Below are 23,132 nucleotides of genomic sequence, written 5' to 3'. Positions count from 1 at the left end.
TGTGCGTATCAGACGCTGTTCACGTGGTATTCATAAACACGAGTGGCAGCAATATGACTAAAAACTTAAGAAAAAAATGCCATTAATCTCTATTTGGAAAAGGAAAAAAACTCAACATGGGGCAACACGAGGAATATTGAGCCTTACAGCGATGAACGTCTGGCGAGGGTGACTCATGAGGCACACGACTGCCCAACATATAGACCGAGCAAAGTACTACCGGGCACAAGCAGAGTAGTTGGGCAAGGCGAAGGAAGTGGTTGGGTAGGCCTAGGTTGGGTAATGGAGTGGTGACGGTGTGGGCGGCTACAGGAGGGGAAGGTTTGTGGGCTGGCTCAACCATTATCATCATCAACCGACACATTCCTTCACTCAAGACATTTTACACTTATGTACAAGAACATTTGGGGCGAAATGAAGGGGACGGGGTGACTGTGGGAGGAGGATTAGAGGTGTAGGGTTGTGGGAAAGGTTGTGGTAGGAGGTAGTAATTGTGGGGTAAGAGGGGGAAGTGGGGTGTGACATAAGATTGATGGTTGTGGTGAGAAAGAATGGTTGTGGTAGAAGGTGGACACAGAAAGAGAGAGAGAGAGAGAGAGAAAATGCGTCAAGCCATTCGGGCCCTTCAACACACCTCCGCCACAGAACCCACCCATCTTGCAGGCCAGATCAACAACAAAGCAGTAAACACCATTACGACCAAACTTCCAGCCGGTAATGTAATGAACACGAGTTTTCAGACCTACCCGACCCACAAGTCTTGACGCCGCCGCCGTGACCAACAGTGACAGGTGGTATTAGGTTGAGACAGGTGGTGAAGAGGAAGGTGCTGGGGGTGATGTTGTGAGGGGTGGGAAGGGGGGTGGGGTGGGGAGGGGTGGAGGGGGAGGGGGGCAGAAGGGAGGGGTGGGAGGTGTAGGAGGGGTGGGAGGGGGTGTGAGGAGGTGGGGAGGGGTGTAGGGGTGGGAGGTGTAGTGAGGGGTGGGGGAGGGGGTAGTGAGGGGGTGGGATGGGAGGGGTGTTGTGAGGGTGTGATGATTAAATCTTAACGTAGCAAAGCAACAATCCACATTAGCTCCGGACCTCCCAGGGGTAATGAGGGGTGGGGAGGGGTGTTGTGAGGTGTAGTGAGGGGTGGGAAGGGGTGTTGTGAGGGGTAGTGAAGGGTGGTAAGGGAAATTGAGAGGAGTGTTGTGATTAATGCTGTGGGAGGGGGGGTGAGGGGGGTTTACTGGGTTGAGGGAGATGGTGAAATGTTATTAAATGGAGGAAGAAGACGTGTAGTGGGAATGCTGTGAAAGGCAGAGGTGGAGAAATACAACGAGGTGAGATGAAGATGCACAAGGAGACCAAGATTAAGGATGATGAGCAGAACGAGGTGTTACCGAGGTTTAGCGAGGTGTTACCGAGGAATTACCGAGGCTTAGCGAGGAGTTACCGAGGTTTAGCGGAGGGAGGAGTGAAAGTTGTTGTGGTAACCGAAAGGAAGAGTACTGAGGAATTACTGACAAAGGGCGGAGACACGAGGAACAAAGACGAGAGAGAGAGATGGGGAGAACGTGGTCTTAGTGAGGAGAGGCGTCTGTCACCACCACACACTCTCAATAACACCATACATACATACATATCAACACCACCATTAACATCAGCTGTCATTATCCACCAGCAGAACACACGTCACTCCTGGGGTATCACACGGCTGACCCTTCTCTAAAAGCTGTGAGTTTCTTGATCACGTCTGACAGATACATATACACACAGATGAGAAGACGTGCTGTGAGGACTGTCGCATCAGGATGTTAGAAAACCTTATATCTGTGTCTGCTTTGGTCTTCGTCATACATCTCGGTCAAGAAAAACGTCCCGAGATAAGCTCTTACTCTATTTTCAGTCGGATTTTTTTTTCTCTTGTGACAGTGAGCCTTCATTCTGGTACTAAAAACTTAAACCTGTTTTGCTTTGGAGTGACTGTGACAACAAACTCTGTTCACTCCACTAAACGATCTCATTCAACAAGTGATGAGTGAATCAAAGAGTGAAACTAACCAGACGAGAGTGAGAAGGAGTGACAAAACACACACACACACACACACACACACACACACACACACACACACACACACACACAGCCACACGTCAATAATATTAACCATGTTGATCCACCTGACCGCAAACTCGAAGCAAACACAACCTCCGCCACTCTCGCTCTCCTGGCTCAACCACCACCACCGCCACCACACACTCGCTATCATTATTAACCTCTCACCTTTCACAACCATACTGCTAACATAAGCGACTTGAGATGTTACAAATAACCGGCAGCCTTTCGCGTAACCCGTAAGCTCCACTACTAACTCTGTTACTTCCTCAACTTTATATATATATATATATATATATATATATATATATATATATATATATATATATATATATATATATATATATATATATATATATTTCATGTAGATCCACAATGAAAACGTGGATAAGATAAGGTGCTCCTGTTGTTTCTTTCCCGTGATATATATATATATATATATATATATATATATATATATATATATATATATATATATATATATATATATATATATATATATATATATAGAAAACTATGGAGTCTTTCTTATCATCGCTACCTACCTCATAACTACCCACTACCACAGTCATTTTTACCCACGACTATCAACCTCACAGCCACTTCACCTCACAACCACACCCCTCCACTTCAACCACAAATAAGTACCAGTACTACCACTCATTACACAACCATCGGTATCAACCACCATTTCCAACCTCACAACCACACCCCTACACCACAACCACAAATAACCACCAGTACCTCCCACAACACAACCACCACTACCAACCTCACCCCCACAACCATACCAACCATTACTCCCACCTCCCCTCCTGACAGCTACAGTTAGTTGGTCGATACACCTGGCTCATATCAACACAACTTCCCTACTTATCGACCCAGCTCGCGACGCCCCGATAACAATTAGATACTGTCGCGGTGGTTGTCGTATTCACCATGCCAAACAGGCGACACAGGGACCAGGAGTGTGTCAGGGCGAGTGTCGTGTGCCGCCGCCTCCTCCCTTTTATGGCTGTAGTGGCAAAACGAGGAATTAACGACTGCCATCTATCACAAACGGAAGGTCCTTTTAAGAGAAAAAGTGAATCCAACGATGCCATGTTTAACGAAGCCGAAACGGAAGCCTAGAAGAAGAGCTAATTAATAAAATCTACACACACACACACACACACACACACACACACTTCCACAAACAACTCAAAGACTACGTTTATTTATACGGAAACAATATTTACTATCAACGATCACAGCAAGCAATGAACGGTAAACACGTTCACCAAACCAAACACCCATCATCGCTCACTAAACCAACACCACAAACAGTCCTGATGATGGCCGCTAAATACTGTACTGTGGATAACCGAGGCCAACCCGTAACTCACAGACAACACAACACGACGCACCAACACACACACACACACACACACCCCAGCGGCGGCATCACCAACAACTCCCTCTTTTAATTCGTGGCCACTTTGACTCCCCACCACCACAAACTGCACCGAATACTATATAAATATTTGTTGTGCGAGAGAGGAGGTTCTGCGAGGAAGGGAGATGGGACGGGGAGAGCAGTAGTGTGTCAGGGGTTAAGTGGTATCAAAGGAGGAAATCATTTACGGGAGAGAGAACGAGGTAAGGGGAGAGGGGAAGGCGAAACAAGTCGGGAAATTTGTGTGTTATAGTAAATCACACGTGGAGGACCTACCCCGACAGCCAGAGCCGGAAGCAAAGGGGAAACATCAATGGTTCATATTAAAAACTTCAAGCCAGAGAGGGTTGGCTGGACCCCACCCAGCAACACGACACACTCGAGAAAGATACAAACCAATTAAAAATGGTGAAAAACATGAACTACACCATCATACATGACATAATCCTCTCACCTCTGAGCCATGAGGTAGGCACCACACGCCCTGTCATCACAACTTCACAAGCTTACCTGGGGAGAAAGAGAAGAAAGAAAACATTAGTTGCTATCCCCTGGAGTGGAAGGATTACAATACACTTAGTGAGTATATCTATAAAATATTTACTATGTGGGAACTTACTACACAACCTCTCACACTGATGTTACTAAATGGAAAATAAAGATCCAGGCTGGTGTTATGAAACTCCAGTAAGCCTATTGGTCCACATTAAGCATCATTGTTTACATTCAACATTTATAACTCATATATCTGTCCTACCTACAGTATATTTGAAACTTCCCAACGATCTCATATTAATGGCAGTACCTAGTTATTTATTTCACTCATCCATATAGGATATTGACGCACAATACTTCAGCTATACTTGTAAAAATTAACTATAAAAAATAACACTCAATGAATACAACCAGACGCACACATGTATAGTGAATATTGACGCTGAGAATACAACAGTGGCTTGTACCAGTGACCTCACTAGAGGGTGCACAAGTACGGGACAGTCACAGTACCCCGCCCTGCACCTGCCAGCTGATCCCCGTATTCTTCATACTCGAATTTCACTCTCGACTTCAAGTGCCAACCCTTGACGTTTCTTACTCAAGAAAAAAGGTAAATATAATTGAAAGTTGCTAATAACTACTTTATTCACTGTAGAATCTTGCTTAAACCTTTAAAACTCAGTACAGACTATAAATCCATTGCACTTAAAACACTACTGCACACAGCTTTCTTTTAACTTAAATAAATCACAAAATAATATCCTAAGCAATTAATTAATAAACACAAAACATAAATATCCATTACACTTTAATTACTCGTTGTAAAATGTAAAATGCAATTAAATTTATCGCCATACATATCCTTTACACCTATGTCAATCACGTATAAAATATCCAAATGCCTACACCCACGAACTGTACATTAATTACAATAAATCACCATTACACTTGGATAAATCACACCGAAACATCATCCTTTACACTTTTATATAATCACTATAATCAATACAGTCCTTCCTGACGCCATAATCTAATCTAATCTAACCTAACCTAACCTAACCTAACCTAACCTAACCTAACCTAACCTAACCTAACCTGAAATATACGAAAAAAACACACACCTACTCGAGTCAGTTTCTATTCCTAAAAACATACGATGGAGCAGACAAGCGACGAGACATTACGACATTAAGATTCAAACATGATTCCCCGGTTGTCTGTTACTGCAAGATGTATTACTGACGCATGTGATAGTTGAGCACCACAACGTTGGTCTACTCAGGTGTACCCATCCACGTATGCATGACCTCGCATGTCTGGTTACCTGGACTCTATTGCATGACCACATAATGTTTAGGGTTAATTAACATCAACATCAGATCCCCAGAGTAACATATGCGTTGAAGGTCGATGTTGTAATATTTCAACTTGGGTATTTCAAGGTGTGGTGATGACGCAATAGTGTGTGTCTGTTTATAATATACAATGGCGTGTTATTCCCAGCCCTCGCTCACCTGTAAACCTTAATCAATATTACAGGTAACAATACATATTACACGTAAATGCTAGGATTACATATACAGAATGTTTGTTTTTTAAGACAAATTCATCTTTATCATCATATTTCTTCCTCTCCCAGTTTTAATAAGATTGTTGAAGGGGCATAAGACCCTCAAAGGTGTGGGGAGAGGAGGAAGGGGAGAGGAGAAAGGGGGGAGGGTGGAAGAGGATTAATCTCCCATAAACTAAAAGCTACTAAAATACCCATTTGTTTATTAATGGTGAAGTATGAGAGCAATGAGCCTCGACCAGTGCTCAAGGAGGGCAATAATGGCGTGTAATTATGAAGGCGATGGCTGCGCTTAATGAACTTAAAAGTGGTCATGCGTCACATCCGCCGTCTCCATTATTAAGTTACTGGCAGGAGAGGCGAGATTCTCAAACCTACTTCAGCTATTTACCCCGGATCGTGTTGTTACTCTTTGTGGTGGCTGAAGAAAAAAGTCTATTAGTGTATTTATATAAGTAGGAGTATACTGTATATGGAGAGTAGGGAAGAGAATACAGGAGTAGATGAAAACCAAATAATATGTAGGTGAGGATGAAGTAAGGGGATAAACAGGGAAGTGGTGTTGGTGGTCGTGAGAGAGCCTCCTGATGGGGGTGAGAGTGGAGGGAAGGAGGGAGCGCCGGACACACACACACACACAAGATACCTGTCACGGCCCGACGGAAGCCACATAAAACACCTGCCCCATCAACAGCACACAGGAATATACGTAATGGTTCATTCTCAAATTGATGTCGCACAGCTCTCTCTCTCTCTCTCTCTCTCTCTCTCTCTCTCTCTCTCTCTCTCTCTCTCTCTCTCTCTCTCTCTCTCTCTCTCTCTCTCTCTCTCCTTACCCCGCCGAAACGCCCCCATTGAGTGTACCGTGTAGCACTGAGTGTATAAGGTGAACCCCTGAGTGTATTACAAGATGAAGACCTTAGTTTATACCCTGAAGCCCCGTGTATAGTGAAGCTCTGAGTGTAGTGAAGCTAGTGAAGCCCCGAGTGTATAAAGAACCCCCTGAGTGTATTACAAGATGAAACCTTGAATTTGTTACAATGTGAAGCCCTGAGCCCATACAAGATAAAGCCAAGAGCCTACAGGATGAAGTCAAAGAGCCTACAAGGTGAAGCCCTGAGCCCATAATGTAAAGCCCCGAGTCCTAATACCCGAAAAATAACCTCTGTGTATTCTCACCAGACGCGTTTCGCCCTTTGAGGTCTGAGACAAGCCTCAAACTACAACCACCACCCCCTGGTAACAGCCACCATCACCAATAAACACTCCATGGTAACAACAATCACACCCTGGCAAAAACAACCACCATCAAAACTTACCACCACTGCCCAGCAACTGACCATTACCAACGGTATATCACCATTACCCAGTAACCATTGACAACCATCATTACCCAGTAACCATTGACAACCACCATTACCGCTATCACCATTACCAAGCATTTATTTTTAGTACTTTTAACTATCACCAAAACCGATGTCTCCTACGCACCACCAACACCCAGATCTCCTACGCACCACCTCCCAGGCAGTTATCTGGAGCAGGCAAGTGGAGGGTGGCTGGTCTGGGACGTGTCACACCCGGCCATTACTCCCGGCCCGGCTAATAACCATTACCCAGCCTAACCACTCATTAGGCCGGGTAATCACACGATGCTCCCTGGGAACCTGCTGCCAGATGCCGCTCTCTACACCAACACGCTGCTCCCTACATCACCCCCACAACACACGCACCTCGTCATGCACCTACAGTACATAAATTGATGATGATGATGATGATGATGATGATGATGATGATGCAGAGAATATTATTATACTGTCTTGGGTGCAACAGGGTGTCTTCAGACCAAATATTTAACACAGAGATCTTTACATGTTTTAAGGCACTTCCAAATGTATTGGGCAAGACTGACTCCAGGCTGGTCATTTTAGCATTTAATTTATTGATATTTTGCAGTGTGTGAATTAAATTTCGCAATATGCTGCATTTTATTCATATCATTAAAACAGTACAGACAATGCTGAAATTCAAAGGTTCTTATCAGTACTGGTTACAATATTACCTGCAAGGTACTGTGACGGACGGACGAACAGACAGTTACTATTTTTATTCCTTTGTGGTTACCTTCATCGTGACGAGGGACAAATGTGACACACACACACACACACACACACACACACACACACACACACACACACACAGTATATCCCATCATGGACAAGGGGTCATATGTCAGTGGAGGTACGGTATTTAAAAATCATCCATTATTTATAATCGTCAAGAGGCAACAAACAGCACTGACAGGAAGAAGGTCATCATGATGCAAACCTGAAAAAAATCGTTAAAAATGATGAATGCCACTAACATGCACGTCAGTCACTACCCACTGCCAGATAAAAATATGAAGAGCAAGCCAGGCTGATGGATAACTGCTGCCACCCAAACACATGTCAAGAGGTCACTTAAAGTGTCATTCAATTCATCAGAAATTATATATATATATATATATATATATATATATATATATATATATATATATATATATTGGAGGGTCATTAGTTGTGTTAAATGGCAGCTATAAACACGTTCATAATGCATTGAAAACCTCCACCAATCAGATCAGGAAAGGTGTAACTGGGCTGACTAAATTTGCCAAAAACAGAAGATCCCTTAGTGAAAGCACAGCTGTGAGTGACACACTATGATTGGTGAGGCCAGCGTGAGGGCGAGTAGTATTTAGGCCAGTGTGTGTGTGTGTGTGTGTGGTGCTGATTATATAACACAACACACACTCAGCTGACATAGTGTGTCACGGGACACGCGCTGTGCAAGTGACGGTCAACAACCTGCCAAGAATCAGAAGAGAGGATTGGGTAAACAATTGAAGGAATAAGAGAAAAGGGAATAATGAGAGGGGAATTGAGTAGGAATCTGAAACAAAGAAAGTACCGGAGATAAGCATGGAAATGAAACAGGGAGGAATTAGTAACATTAGTTAAAGAAGCAAAAAAAATAAAAAGAAAGAAAGGTTAATTTGAGGATGACAGAAAATATAAGAAGACTAAGGGATATACAAAAATCTAAACAAACCTAAATTAACCTCACCCATCTAACAACCTAACCCCTAATGTAGCGTTAGGGTACTTAACCATCTTACTACTACTGTGCAACGAAAACATGGTACCGAGATTACAGAAGTGAACACTTGGGCCGCCATCGCGTGCAGCGCTGAAGCAGACAAAATTCTGCCATGTTTTTTTTTTGAGACAGCCGTGGCTACACTATGAAGATGTACAAGTCACGTCACACGGCATCGCAAGTAAAAACTTCACGCTACCACTTGTCATGGTCTGTGAGAAACGACACACACATATATATATATATATATATATATATATATATATATATATATATATATATATATATATATATATATATATATATATATATATATATATATATATATATATATATATATATATATGTGTGTGTGTGTGTGTGTGTGTAAATACTACTAATAATAATAATTAACGGTTTATTGAAAAAGTTCTGCAGCCCGAAGGCTGAAAATATACATTGGGCATAAATGACTTATTACATACATTGGTGGTTTAACAAAAGCCTTCATTAGAGAAAGGTAAAGGAACATACAGTGAACATACAGATTATTGTAGGTGTTGAACAGCAAACACGTAGTGTAGTAACTCCCTCCCAGATGGTGTTATGCGGGGCCTCACGTGGTGTAGTAATTCCCTCACAGATGTGTGTGTGTGTGTGTGTGAAGATTTGTATCACACCGAATCCTGTTTGAATTGAGAGAGAGAGAGAGAGTGTGTGTTAAGATACACAGTACAGTCACAACCTCAATGGTAGAGAAACCAAGCCACTGACTGACACACCACAAACATTACCTCAACTATTACATAACTAACGAGTACATTAAACTCCACCAGGCCAGGGAGAGATAAACCAACCGGTTAACACAGCCAACCGACATAAAGCCATCATTACGCACGTCCAATTGAGATAAACCAATCGCGGCACATGTCCCAACACGATAAACCAAACATTCCGCGTGTCCGACTAATACAGTGCAACTATTAAACATGCCCAACCATTACAGTGTAACCATCAAGCATGTCCAACCAATACAGTGCAACCATTAATGTCCAACCAATATAGTGCTAAATGCAATGTATGCATCCTATACAAAGGTATCATTACGCATGTCCAACCAATAAATGTAATCACTGAATATTGTATGTCTAACCTGTAAATAACTCCAACCATTAAACATGTTCAGCCACTCTCCCACCCCACCTAACAATCACGGAAAGTTATGAGGCGCAGCCTGGGCGGGGGCAGGTGGCGGACCCCAGGCTGGCTGGTGAGTAGGTGGAGGAGGAGGACTCACCCCGGACCACCCGAGCAACAACATATCACGTGGTCCTCGCCTCACGTGACCTGCACCATGGACCCCGCGCCACCACCTCCACCACACCCGTACGCTATTTTATCTCATGTTCGTAGCTGTTCCGCGTGGAGCAAATGCAGATGGGAGTCAGGGAAGTGGGTAAGAACAGGTGGATGTCAGAACCATGGGAACAGGATGTTTCAAGAAGGGCACTGGGGCTGCCGCCATCTGGTCCTGCAGGATAGGATACATTGTTGCTGTCCCCCCAGTATCTTCTTCCTGCTCCTCCCGCGCCTCATTTATATTTCGCGGCCTGCTGCTCCGTGGGTGAGTGAGTGGGTGGAACTTAATAACTGCAAGGGGTGCTCGTGCATTCAAATTCTCAACCTTGGCACCGGTACCGGGAATGCACTCATCACATCAGTCGCCGGCCAGTCGCTTCCTTCCTCACGGGTAACATCTACTTCAACTGCATAAACTATATTGCACGTTGACCAGTTGGTTCTTGTTATCCCAAGCAAAAGCTGGATCAAAATACGCTATAAAAAGCTGGGCTATCTTTAGTGTAGTCTGCACCACAACAACTAAACAGAGAGGATGCAAGAGCCTCCCCTTCCTGGGCCCCTGCCAAAAGCCGGCTCAACCCCGCTAACACACCCAATGTTACAAATCATCTTTCACTCTAAACAGTCAATTTTTGGCTCAGTAATAACCTCTGGCCTGTACAACAGTCGCTTGCACCTTTACTTCTGCTACACTACCTGCCACAAGTTCGAATTAAGACACAGCTGACATAAAGAGACCTCACGCGCCTCTCTTTTTGTAACCCCGCTGCAACAACCACCTGTCTCCAATTCAAGTTTCCCTCTAGTTGTTTGTTTACTCCCCATATCTGCAGTCCAATCCCATACTTCCCTCCGATAAATGACTGTATACGAAATGAGTAACATCGGCCTCTGTGTTGCATACGTCGGGTTCAAGAGGGATCACACAGCACCGTATAGTTGAAGTCACTCATACGCTGCAATTTTCGGTCGAGTGCACAGTTGCTAAGCAGAGCGAGCGACCGCACGACCACATCCACCACCAGCTCTCCCCTTGGCTGCAATTTCACCAACATTATGATCCTCCCCGTTAACCAGGTTCGTGTTGAGAGTGCGGCAGTGGTCACTATGCCACAAAACACAACCGCCTCACTCACTAGGTTACATGTGGCAACACGGCCCGAGGAGTAAGCAACAGTACAACAGGCCTGCTGCAGCTGTGGTGTGGAGGGTACTGACAACACGCTCATCCTCAATACACTGTACTCCCGATACTGGAGGGTAGGAGGGAAGGGTAGTGTAGAGGGTAGGAGGAAGGTTAGTGTGGAGGGTAGGAGGGAAGGCTAGTTGAGGGTAGGCGGGAGGGCCACTATGGAAGGTAGGAGGGAAGGCGAGTGTGGAGGGAAGGCTAGTGTGGAGGGAAGGCTAGTGTGGAGGGAAGGCTAGTGTGGAGGGTGGCAGAGGGGCTTAGTGCGTAATGCAGCGGGGGGGCTAGTTTACAGGGCAGCAAGGGGGGGCGTGTTTGGGCTGTGGCAGGGGAAGCTACTGCAGAGGGTGGCAGGGGAGGTGGTGTGCAGGGTGGCTGGGAGGACTAGTAGTGTGGAAGCTGGAGGGGGAAAGCATAAAATATAGTCAAGTCACTTACTACACAATCATAAGAGGTGACGGGGTAATAATCTGTCCAAAATTACCAGCCGTCCACCCTTCGTCCTTGGCCTTGACTCTCTCTCTCTCTCTCTCTCTCTCTCTCTCTCTCTCTCTCAGCACATAACCCTAGGAGAACCCCGACAACCTCCCAAGCCCAACCCCGGAAAAGCACCCCTTCCAATCCTCGCTATCTTCACAAATCCTTCAATCCTTGTGCCCCTGCGCCTCATCGACTTTCCTTTTCTTGAAATCCTTTTTTCCCGCGTCATCGGTTCCCTGATTCCCTAAATGTCCTCTCATTAGCTTCGTCCTTCCACTACTACTCCCTTCTCCATTTTCCCAGATTATCTTTTTTTTTTCCTAGTTCACATTTACGTCTGTCTCCCTCTCCTTAGACTTCTTCGTCGCACTTGGTTGATGAACATGACTCAATCCGCTGTTATGATAGCCTACGTTTAGATGTTCTGCCATGTCACGGTTCCACTTGGGCCAATATCACCACTCAAGTCAGAGAACTGTCATACTATCAGGATATATTTACTGTATCCTCCGTTCTTGCTGGTCGCTCCCAGGACACCCTCACCTTCAGGACCCTCTTTCATGGTTCCTTCTACACGCCTTACCAGCTAAACACACAATAACACGCGCCCTTTGAAAGCTCCCCACCTGTGTGACTCTTTTATCGTGAAAGTACACATTTAAGACTTTACCTTTTAAACTTCCCACTTTTAATATCACAAACTCACCAGGTGACTACATTCCTTATTTCTTCAGTTTCTTCGACTCGTGTTTCACATACACAAAAAAAAAATATGCGTAATAACCTTTCTGGTAACCTTTGGCCGATAGAGTTTAGCGGAGTAAGGCAGCCGCTGTTTCATGAGTAACACATGGGTAAAGATAACAGGCACAGCAATGACCTTTGACCTTAATCTCTCATCAGTGGTGTTTGTGATGGTCGCTCAAGTGATTTACATTTAGCTGTGAAAATTTCATGAAATTTTATAACGATGGATTCGAATTTGCCCCACCCAAGTGCGTGGCACCTTTTTCCACCCTGTGCAAGATGAGGCGCAAAAGCATTACAGGCGCCAAGCTGGGAAACATGAGCGAGTTCATGCTTGCCTTCTTATACTTAGATGATTGGGCGAGAGTGCCTGAGGGGTTGCATTAGCAAGTTGTATGTAGTGCAGTAAGGATTCCTTGCGAAGGTTTATATGCTTACAGCGAAGCGTGGTAGGTTCCTAATAATGTCAAGTGCCAGGACTGTACGTAAGAGTGTTATTTGGTCTTGGAGGGACGACGACGTGATGCTGGTGGACGGGGACCTGTAGGAGGAGTTTCGGACCATGCCAGGATGTAGTGAGTCGGGTCACCTACAGTGTTTACATGTAAGGCGGTCAGTCTCCAGGTTGTCCAGATACAGATACTTTCAGGTGCAGTCTTGTACATACACAATCTGTTGAGAGCGAATCAGAGGTATATACTGTACTCTTTACAATGGCGGCTGGCATCTCCACTAACTGCGTCGTAATGGCGCAGTGTGCAGTTATCTTTAAATTTAAGATTCACCCAGTGTTCATCGAAGGTCTCACGATGTGCGGAGTGTGTATCCCAGATGTGAGATGGTTGAAGGAGAGGGTGAGGGTGGCTTCATTTCTCCTTCCCTGGACATTTGCCATTGTCTGGCCTATAAGTACTTGAGGATCATTAGACGAGGAATTGCAATTTTAACGTATTGTATTTTGTGTGTGAGCGTGTGTGTGTGTGTGTAAAATAATAATAATAATAATAATAAACGGTTTATTAATAGAGTTGCAGCCGCTGACTGAAAATATACAAACTTAGATGTGATTTAGACATAATAATATACGTTGAATACATTTACAGGGCTGTACAGTGCATAAATCAGGAGCCGTTTATTATTTTACCAATAGATGGGATGGTGCTGTTCTTATATCTTGGCGGCTGGATTTTGTTGCAGTGGCGGACTGCACGAGGTGGGCGGGGAACTGCCGGTGGCAGTAGGTGGCGATGACGAAGATGGTGCAGTAGTTCACTGCCAAATCCTGCTAGTGCGTGGTGGTGGAGGTCACTGAGGGATGACATTTCCAGGGTTGAGCGAGCGTTGTTGTAGCAGGAGTAGTCTGCGCCGAGCATGATTCTGCAGGCCCTCTTCTGTACCTTCTCTAGCTGACGTTGTTGGGTAGAGTTGAGAGAAGACGACCAGGCTGGTGACGCATAATATGCGATGAAAAGCAGCGTTATTAGATAAAACTAACCATACGTATGACTCAGAAGTAGATGCCAGATATTGTCAAGTGTTCACGAAATTTTGCCTGCACTGTACAGTCAGAAGCAATAAATCCCCACCCCCTCCCTTAGTACTGAACATGTTTGTTCACTTTTGACCTTAGATGTTCATCCATTTTGAGCCAAATTTACTGGCGCTTCGCTGCTGTCTAAGTCAATCAGTAATAGGACTTTATAATAATCTATTCATAATTGTGGACTAGTACTAACAGACAAAACACAACCAATGAATAGTAATAATAACCACGAATTGGTCGAGTTGATATAATCAGTTGATCCAAGAAAAAAAATGAGAGCAAGTACCACAAATTAAGGATTTTTGGTGATCTTTGAACCCTGTAAAAATGGCACCACTGTGTGTGGCTTATAGCAGCGTACTCTCATCTATATATGTCCCGACACCAGTTGAGAATATACGCTTTGGGGTGTTTGACCCTATAAATACATAATAATACTATGGTGTGTGGCAGTGTTGGACCAAGGTTTAGATTATTTGGCCTTCAACTGAAAGAATTAGATTTCACTTTTAAATGTTTGCGTGAAAGGGTGAATAATAATAATAATAATAATAATAATAATAATAATAATAATAATAATAATAATAATAATAATAATAATAATAATAATAAAAATAATAATAATAATAATAATAATAATAATAATAATAATAATAATAATAATAAAAATAATAATAATAATAATAATAATAATAATAATAATAATAATAATAATAATAATAATATAGACTGGAACTATATTTAGCCCTCGCGTATACTCTACCTCACACAAAAACAACACAGGCAGCAGAATAGCGACTCTTCGGCCCCATACAACCAAGCTTAAACAAAAATGATATCCATCAGGTTTTTTTCCAGAACATCAATTGGCTATTTCCATCATGAGATATATCCATCCCTACAGACCCTCCCCCGCCCTTCACCCCGGACACTGAACTTTATATATTTATACCAGTAACAAAGGTACTCGCGGCCTCCATTGTAAAGAGGGTTGGCTGGGTCCTCGAGGGTTATGGAATACGTCAGCCAGATCTCAGGCGATCCCTTCCTACTTGACGTATCCGGGACCAAAGGCCTTCCTGGAACCATCCTTCAAATTCTCTGCTCTAGCCCCCTGAATACATCGCTCGAACCCTGGGTACTTCTTACGGGCAATAAAGTGTCCGTGGAGATCAACTGACAAGCCAATAGTAGTAAGGTAATATCTATTGTACCCGAGACTCACGTTACTCCAGCCTTTCTCATCATGAATTCTTTCCGGTTCAGCTACATGAAAATATTTGACATGTCTGAACCACAATCATAGATCTGTCTCAGATATCCAAAAATGGCTGCTAAAGGTTACTAAAGGGAATTACTAATTACTGAACACCTGACCTCCCACAACTGGTGTCGGGGCCTCAACAACAATGGCAACTATCTGGACGTGTTAGATCAAAGTAATTTGCATTAAAGCTTTAATTAAAATAGTTTAAATACGAAGGAGTGACGTTCAAAAAATAAAAAATAAACCGAAAAAAGGAAACGGTATTAACAGTATCTACACAATGGTACGGGAGAATGGTATAATATGAGGCGTAATGAGTGATACAACCTACATAATAACACAGTAAAACATAGGATACGGTTAATAACTAATATAAACCAACAGCAACAAGCTCAAAACTGCTGAACCCGAGTGAATTCTTACGTTAGGATTCTTCATAACTCAGGTAATAGACACAATGACGAACGTGTGAAGATAAGGCACCCCCAACTTATTCCACCTGGGGGTTAGGTTAGGTTAAGTTAGGTTAGGTTAGGTTAGGTTCGGTTAACGTTGGGGTATTTAATTATCAGTTGAAGAAGCTTGGGTGCCTAATTGTCTCGTGATCCGAAACTAACTCTAAATAAATATTCACATCCTGGCCAAACCCCGCCTCGACAGTGTTTATAAAGCTCCATGTTATCAGTTGATATGAGTTGCTGGGGAGGGGAGGGTTAACAGGGGGGGTTAACGGGGGGTTAACAGGGGTTAACGGGGTTAACGGGGGGTTAACGGGGGGGGGGTTAACGGGGAGGGTTAACGGGGGAGGGGGTTAACGGGGAGGGGGTTAACGGGGAGGGGAGGTCGAAGAAGAAAAGCTTGATAAGAGATAAAAAGATATTTCCTGTGAGTCACCACTGGGAGTTGTTGCTGTTATAATCTTATTACTGCGCCAGAACAACGAAGGTCTTTAACCACGTAACAAGGTTAGTAAATAGACTAGTCCAACAACATTAAAAATTATGAGAGATGGAACTTTGCGTATGGGGTGTATATCGGCAGGTGTAACATGCCCTACCCACCTTCACTATCACCGATACTGTTAGCAACCTTCAGGTGCCAGTGATGACCTCTGACCTGTCCCACCGTCATCATGAACAACTGTGTCCTGCTATAACTTGATTCTAGTAGCCATGAGCCACATTGACCTCTGACCCCACACTGGTATCATTCCTGTGGTCACAAGCTAAGCTGACCTCGGACCAGCCATGGCACCATTCTACAGTACTCATGGGCTACACTGACCTCATACTGGTTAAGTACTCATGTTGACGACCCGACAAGGAAGGTATGATGATACACATGATCACTGAGGCCTTACTTACTGTGGTGATAATCAAGACTTAAGATACGTGTGGGGTATTGTTTATGTCATTAAATCATGTTATCCACTAGATACGAGACACACATGCGACCATGTAACCTGTTGTTGGGTGAGCATGTGGAGGACACACACACACGAGTGGAGGCGGGCGGCCGTGCGCTTGGCATTATCAGACGGAGTGGGAGGAAAAGCCAAGCGTTGTTATCACTGGTGCTGTTATCATGGTGTGATCTTATGCCCCGTCATGGGCTGAACCTCACCAGCTCACCACGAACACAGAATATAATATAGAGCAAGAGTGTGCATGTCTTACTGACAGTCTCTCCCTCACTTTGTTTTGTCCACACACACACACACACACACACACACACACACACACACACACACACACACACACACACACACACACACACACACACACACACACACACTTTCACTTAAGTAAGGAGAGAAGGGCAAACTTTGTATTTTACATCAATATCACTCAACAAAATATATCACTCCACAATATCAGACAGTACCAATTATCTCTTAACTTGGACTAACATAAAGCTGCTTCACGCTGTAAATATCTTAATTGTTACCTCCCCAAATTCAGGAGACTGCGCAGTCTTTAGTATAAATTAAAAAAATAAATACCAGCGAGCACCTCCCAGACCCCAGCTGGCCTCCCACACCCGCCCTCACTTTATCTATTTTTTGTCTGCGTTAGTCAGCCCAGTGGCCGTCTTTTCTGAGTCGCTAACACAATTATTTTCCGTGTAAGTTATTTTTTACAAACAAGTAGCAATCTATATACCGCCGGGTATACCGTCTATTGACTGTCTACACAAACACACACACACTTTTTTTTTCCTCATGAAGAAAATCAGCGAGTAATAATTTGCAATCTAATTCAGAGGAAGTAAGAGAGACTGGTACAGCTATAAAATAATGGTAAGAATCTGCCAGTGGCAGAGTTAAGACGCACTTCAAAAATCCCTCGAACTAAAACCACCAATCAGTCAAATCAGGAAAAGCGGAAACATGACTGTTTAAATGTAGCCAATTAATCCTTCGTGTCCCAAACGACAACATTCAATGGTGACACTAAAGGTATCGGTTATCTCTAATGGCTAAATTTAGTGCAGATTCTCACAAATAAACGTCATCAACCTTATCAGACCTTATCAACGACAGCGGACAGGTGCGATAAATCCCACTGATTATATTCCACATAATATTATAACCACACAACGCTGCAGTATCCAGGGTCCCGAAAATCGTACAATATAACGGGACGTTAAAATGACCTATAACCTTATTATATCGAAGGCGAGGACACGGGAGGGAGGGGCGGGGTGGGTGGGTACTTTGGTGTTATCTCTGTGAGGTAACACTAAGTGACGAACTTGACGCTTGGCGAGTTACATAACTTGGCACTCTAGTAGCTAAACAAACAGGGGGAGATTAAACCCAGCCAAGAGGAGGGGGGGGATTTTTCTTGGGCGACTAGGAGTGAATTTACTTACGTTTGGCTTAGGTTTTGCCGGTTCATAGCGAAGATCATAATCAAACTAAAAAATGGAGTCCAACTTAACAAACTGACTTACGCGATAAGAATAAAATTTTCTTTATATGTCGAAAATAAATCCTCAACACAGCGTTATGTAAACCTAAACTATGGGGGCATTTTCTTTCAGCAAACAGGAGGTCAGTACTGAATTTGTGTTTACTTACAGCGCACAGCAACCTGTTTATAAGACACCGCCACTCCCCCACACACTCACTTCTAATATAAAACACAGCCTGTTCTTAATTATATCAGCTGTTCGTGGGTGTAAGGCAAATGTAATGCACCTATAGCTCCATCCCTGAGTAACACCAGCGCCTGCAGTCACTTACGGGGGCTCACAGCAGCTCTTACAAGGCAGTGTCGGGATTCACAATGATTCTCTGGGTTCATTGTGTCCCCTAACAGGCCTCAAGAGGGCCGTATCATGTTTGGGTAAAGAATCCGTGTAATTCTAAGGCCATAGTGGATGTTATTTCCCGTGTTTAACACTAAGTCAGCCGGTTAGACACGTTCTTATATCTCAAGTTACAATGAAAACTTAACGTAAGAACGTCTGAGACTCCCTCAAGAGCACCACAGAAACGGCTTAAGTACCAGCTGACGTGATCCAGTTTACAAACCTACAGTACGAAATATAACTAGACCTCCAAGACTTAATATCTACTTAATTAAACCTGACGAAGATAATTATTCCAGCGTAGTAGTGAATTTTATCTATTAATAAGATATACTGTAACGACACCTACATAAACTACCTTCACCTCGACAATTATCATCGGAATAAATCTAGTCTGTCCAGTGACATAACGTTTAATGCGAGTGAAAGTGGGTCCCATAAGCCTGACGGTCCATTAGGGACAGTGTGAGCACAGCACAATAAACCTTCGGTACACAAGAAGGTAGTGAGGCCGACACTGGACTGGACCGCCTTCACTTCCATAACTGCAAAGTCAGGTACCTAGTTACAGTCAGGGTAACCTGGAGGTTCTCAGGGAAATGAGACCAAAACTGTATCCACTCGTCCACAGCAACCCTCAACGCTTACCATAATCACAGGTAACAGCAACAATGGAACATATCACAGGTGTACACAATGGAAAACGTTAAAAGAGACCACGCACAACAAACCTCCACCCTTCAGTAAACAATCATGACAAGCGGTTAATACTATATCCCCTCCACTTAACAAATGTCAAAGAGGGAACTATAATGATATACGACCTTGTCTAAGGGTATCAGGTACGTGATTTCCTACACAAAAAACATGTCTTCATTTATTTTGACAAGTGCACTATTATTGGGGTGACGCGCAAGGAGGTAACTCCCATCCAGCCTTCTCGTTCTATATATATATATATATATATATATATATATATATATATATATATATATATATATATATATATATATATTAAGGAATAGAACCTTGGACCTCTGCTTATACAGTATAATTGTACATGTAGGCGCACGCATCAGGCACACGCACAACACACAGTACAATAAGACACTACACTATACACTCGAAGGCTCCACAACGGGCCACACGGTACACAAACCATCAACACAAACACAATACAATCCTCAACCTCCCCAGAAACTGGTATGACCGGTTGCACAAGAACTGGTTGACTGTAAAGCTGACAGCTTGTTGACTGACAAACTCCTCGAGCGAGATACTTGACGTAAAACAAACTGACTGACTGTCCGGAATGACTGAAGAACGACTAACTGACTAATGGACTGGCTAAGTGAGTGGCTGACTGTCTTGGTGGGTGCCGTGCCGCCAGCCATTACGTGAGGCCATTACGGCCGTATGACAGATCACTGCTCCCTGCTAAATTACCTTCCTCCTCCTCCTCCCCAGGCCTACCGCCGCGCCGCTCCCCGCCACGCATTTAGCATACGCGTCTCAAGGCTTATTACTGGAAACTCAGGCGACTTTTCAGGTTTATTGCTGGAAACTTGGAAGCTCAAACCACTTTTCCGGTTTAATGCTGGAAGCTCACTCAGCGTTTCAAAATTAATGCTGGAAGATCACAAGGGTTATTGCTGGAAGCTCATACGAATTTTCAGACTTATTGCTCTAAGCTCATGCGACTGTATTTTTCTGGCTAAACAAACTGTTACAAATCAATACAATTCTATTCAATTCGTTTCGGTTTATTGCTGGAAACTCAGTCAACGTTTCTGGCCAAATACATAAAGTTAATGCTATTTCACAGGCATAATGTTGAAAGCTCATGCGGCGGTTCAGTTTATTTCTGGAAGCTTTACATGTTTCAGGCTTAACGTTGAACGCTCATTTGACCTTTCAATTTAATGCCGTACGTACTTTTGACCTTTCAGATCTAATGCTGGAAGCTCATACGAGTTTTCAGGCTATTGGCCGGAAGCTAACGCGTCTTCTCACACCTACAACTGGAAGCTTACAAAAGTTTTCAATCTTATTACTGGCAGATATTTCAGTATATCAACAACAATGCTGGAAGTTCCTACACTGTTTTAAGTTTAATATTTCTTCCTGGAAGCTGACACCACGTCTCAGAGTTAAAACTGGAAGCTCATAATAATATGAGACCCTTAATGCTTGAAACACACTAAATGGCAAGCTTACTACAGTACTGGTAACTCTTGCGAAGTTTCCGGCCTAGTAACAAGTTGCTGACTGTGTAATATAAAGCGCAATGAGTCTCAGAATGTGTACGGCAAGCACACGTACTGTGGACTGTGTGGCATAAACCATAACACCGTTCCAGACTTAGTACTGTAAGTTCTTTCAACAGTTTCAGTTAGTTACTTTAGCACCAAACTTATACTGAAGTGCTGGAGGCCTGTGTCATACCTTCCTCCTAACTACTGTAGTAAATAAGGAATTTCTTGCAGTCCGTATTATTATTATTAAAAAAAAATAATTTAACTGAAGTAAAGGGAAGTCAACATATTCCAAGTTTTATACTGGACTATGTACTGTAAGCTCATGAAGTACTGAATTTACACAACCTACACGTTCCAACCCTTGTCCCCTAAGCCTGTGTGTTTCGGCTAAGTACTAGAATCTCATCTCCCAGGATCAGATGCAGGCGATAACTGTTCCAACAGCCCCATGTTCCTAAGATACAGTTGAAGCTTCAGGCTCCAGTCATCGTAATGTTGATCCACTATACTTATTTTATATCTGTACCACAAGCCTCTTAATTCTTGACACTTTTCCTGTAAATCGATGTTTAAAATTGTCAACTACTTAATCTTCTCACTTTAAAACAGTTTCTCTTTTACGGTTCAAGTTACGAGTTATTTCTATCCTGGTGGCGTCCTCCCTCCCTCTTTTTCACCCCAAAACGCCATCATACACTGTAATCTCATTGGTCGTTTAAAATGAACGTTAAGCCCCACCAAGCCAAGACAGACACGAAGCCTTAATATCGTAATCGAGTTGGTGGTTTGGAAAATAATTCAAGGCTCTGATTGGATGGTCCATTTGTTACCGTTGCCCCATTGGCTATTTAGTAATTCAGCGCCGTGAATGGCTAAGATCCCCCTGCCTCATCACGATTCCAGGGCCCCAAATTAAGGAAAACCCCCGGCCATTAGTGGCGTCGGGCTACAGGCCGTCTTTCTCCCAGTGTCTCCTGAGTCTCCTCCCCCCCACCTCCACGACCTGGTCTCCAAAACATTGTCTCCATGAACAACCTTCCACAACATTGTCTCCACGAACGACCCTCCACAACCTTCTCTCCACTGACCAAACCTTGTCTCCACGGTCAGGCCTCCACAACCTTGTATCTAGGACCCGGCCTCCACAACCTTGTATCTAGGACCCGGCCTCCACAACCTTGTATCTAGGACCCGGCCTCCACAACCTTGTATCTAGGACCCGGCCTCCACAACCTTGTCTCCACCACCCGGCCTCCACAACCTTGTCTCCACCACCCGGCCTCCACAACCTTGTCTCCACCACCCGGCCTCCACAACCTTGTCTCCACCACCCGGCCTCCACAACCTTGTCTCCACCACCCGGCCTCCACAACTAATAACCTCAACGTTTTACCCTTTCAAAATTCAAAATTTCGTTATACAAAGCATAAATCTGCTTTCATTTGGTTAGGTTAGATCAGGTTAAGATAAGGTTAGGTTAGGTTAGGTTAGGTTAGGTTAGATCAGGTTAAGATAAGGTTAGGTTAGGTTAGATACTCAACGCTACGGTAAACTAACAACAAAAACAAGGTCACCAAACAGCAGCTTCACCAGTCCTTATAGTGCACTCCTCACCTTCCAACACACAGTCACTAAACAACATTTCAACAAATAAACGGCGAACGATCCTTGGCGTGGGGGACGAGGAGGAGGGGAGGAGGAGGGAGGAGGGGGAAGTGGAGGGAGGAGGGGGAAGAGGAGGGAGGAGGGGGAAGAGGAGGGAGGAGAAGGAGGAGGAGGATTACCTAAAAGAGGCAATAACCATTCCCTGGGTCGCTCCGTGTCACACATGATCTCTCCCATTACCATTACCATTCTTCCCTGGGTTGGTCCATTGCCACCATTATGTCTCCCATAACCCCATAACCATTACCATCATTCTTCCCTGGGTTGGTCCGTACCACCATGATCTCTCCCATTACCATTACCGTTCTTCCCTGGGTTGGTCCATTGCCACCATGATGTCTCCCATAACCCCATAACCATTACCATCATTCTTCCCTGGGTTGGTCCGTGCCACCATGATCTCTCCCATTACCATAAATCATTCCGACTCTCCTCCCTGTGTCGCGTGTGATCTTTCTCATTACCATTATTATTATTATTCCGAGTTTCTCCCAGACAACCATGAGCTCCCCCCCATTACCATTCTGGCTTTCCTCCCTGCCCGTCATCCACCCATGATCTTACTACACCCATAACCCGGCCCCCACCGTC

At 43.9% G+C, this 23,132-nt stretch overlaps 1 long non-coding RNA gene across 1 annotated transcript in view; it reads right to left on the bottom strand.

Annotated features, from left to right (window-relative positions):
* Positions 1-3,985: 3,985 nt before the first annotated feature.
* Positions 3,986-23,132, bottom strand: part of LOC121858336 — a 78,928-nt gene continuing 59,781 nt past the window's right edge. Inside the window, exon 3 of the long non-coding RNA XR_006087420.1 lies at positions 3,986-4,043. This is a non-coding gene — a long non-coding RNA (uncharacterized LOC121858336). The remainder of the gene's footprint in view (positions 4,044-23,132) is intronic.

Source organism: Homarus americanus, unplaced genomic scaffold (assembly GCF_018991925.1).
Source record: "Homarus americanus isolate GMGI-L3 unplaced genomic scaffold, GMGI_Hamer_2.0 scaffold57980, whole genome shotgun sequence".
NCBI lineage: Eukaryota > Metazoa > Arthropoda > Malacostraca > Decapoda > Nephropidae > Homarus > Homarus americanus.
This window is presented reverse-complemented; position numbering and strand designations above follow the sequence as displayed.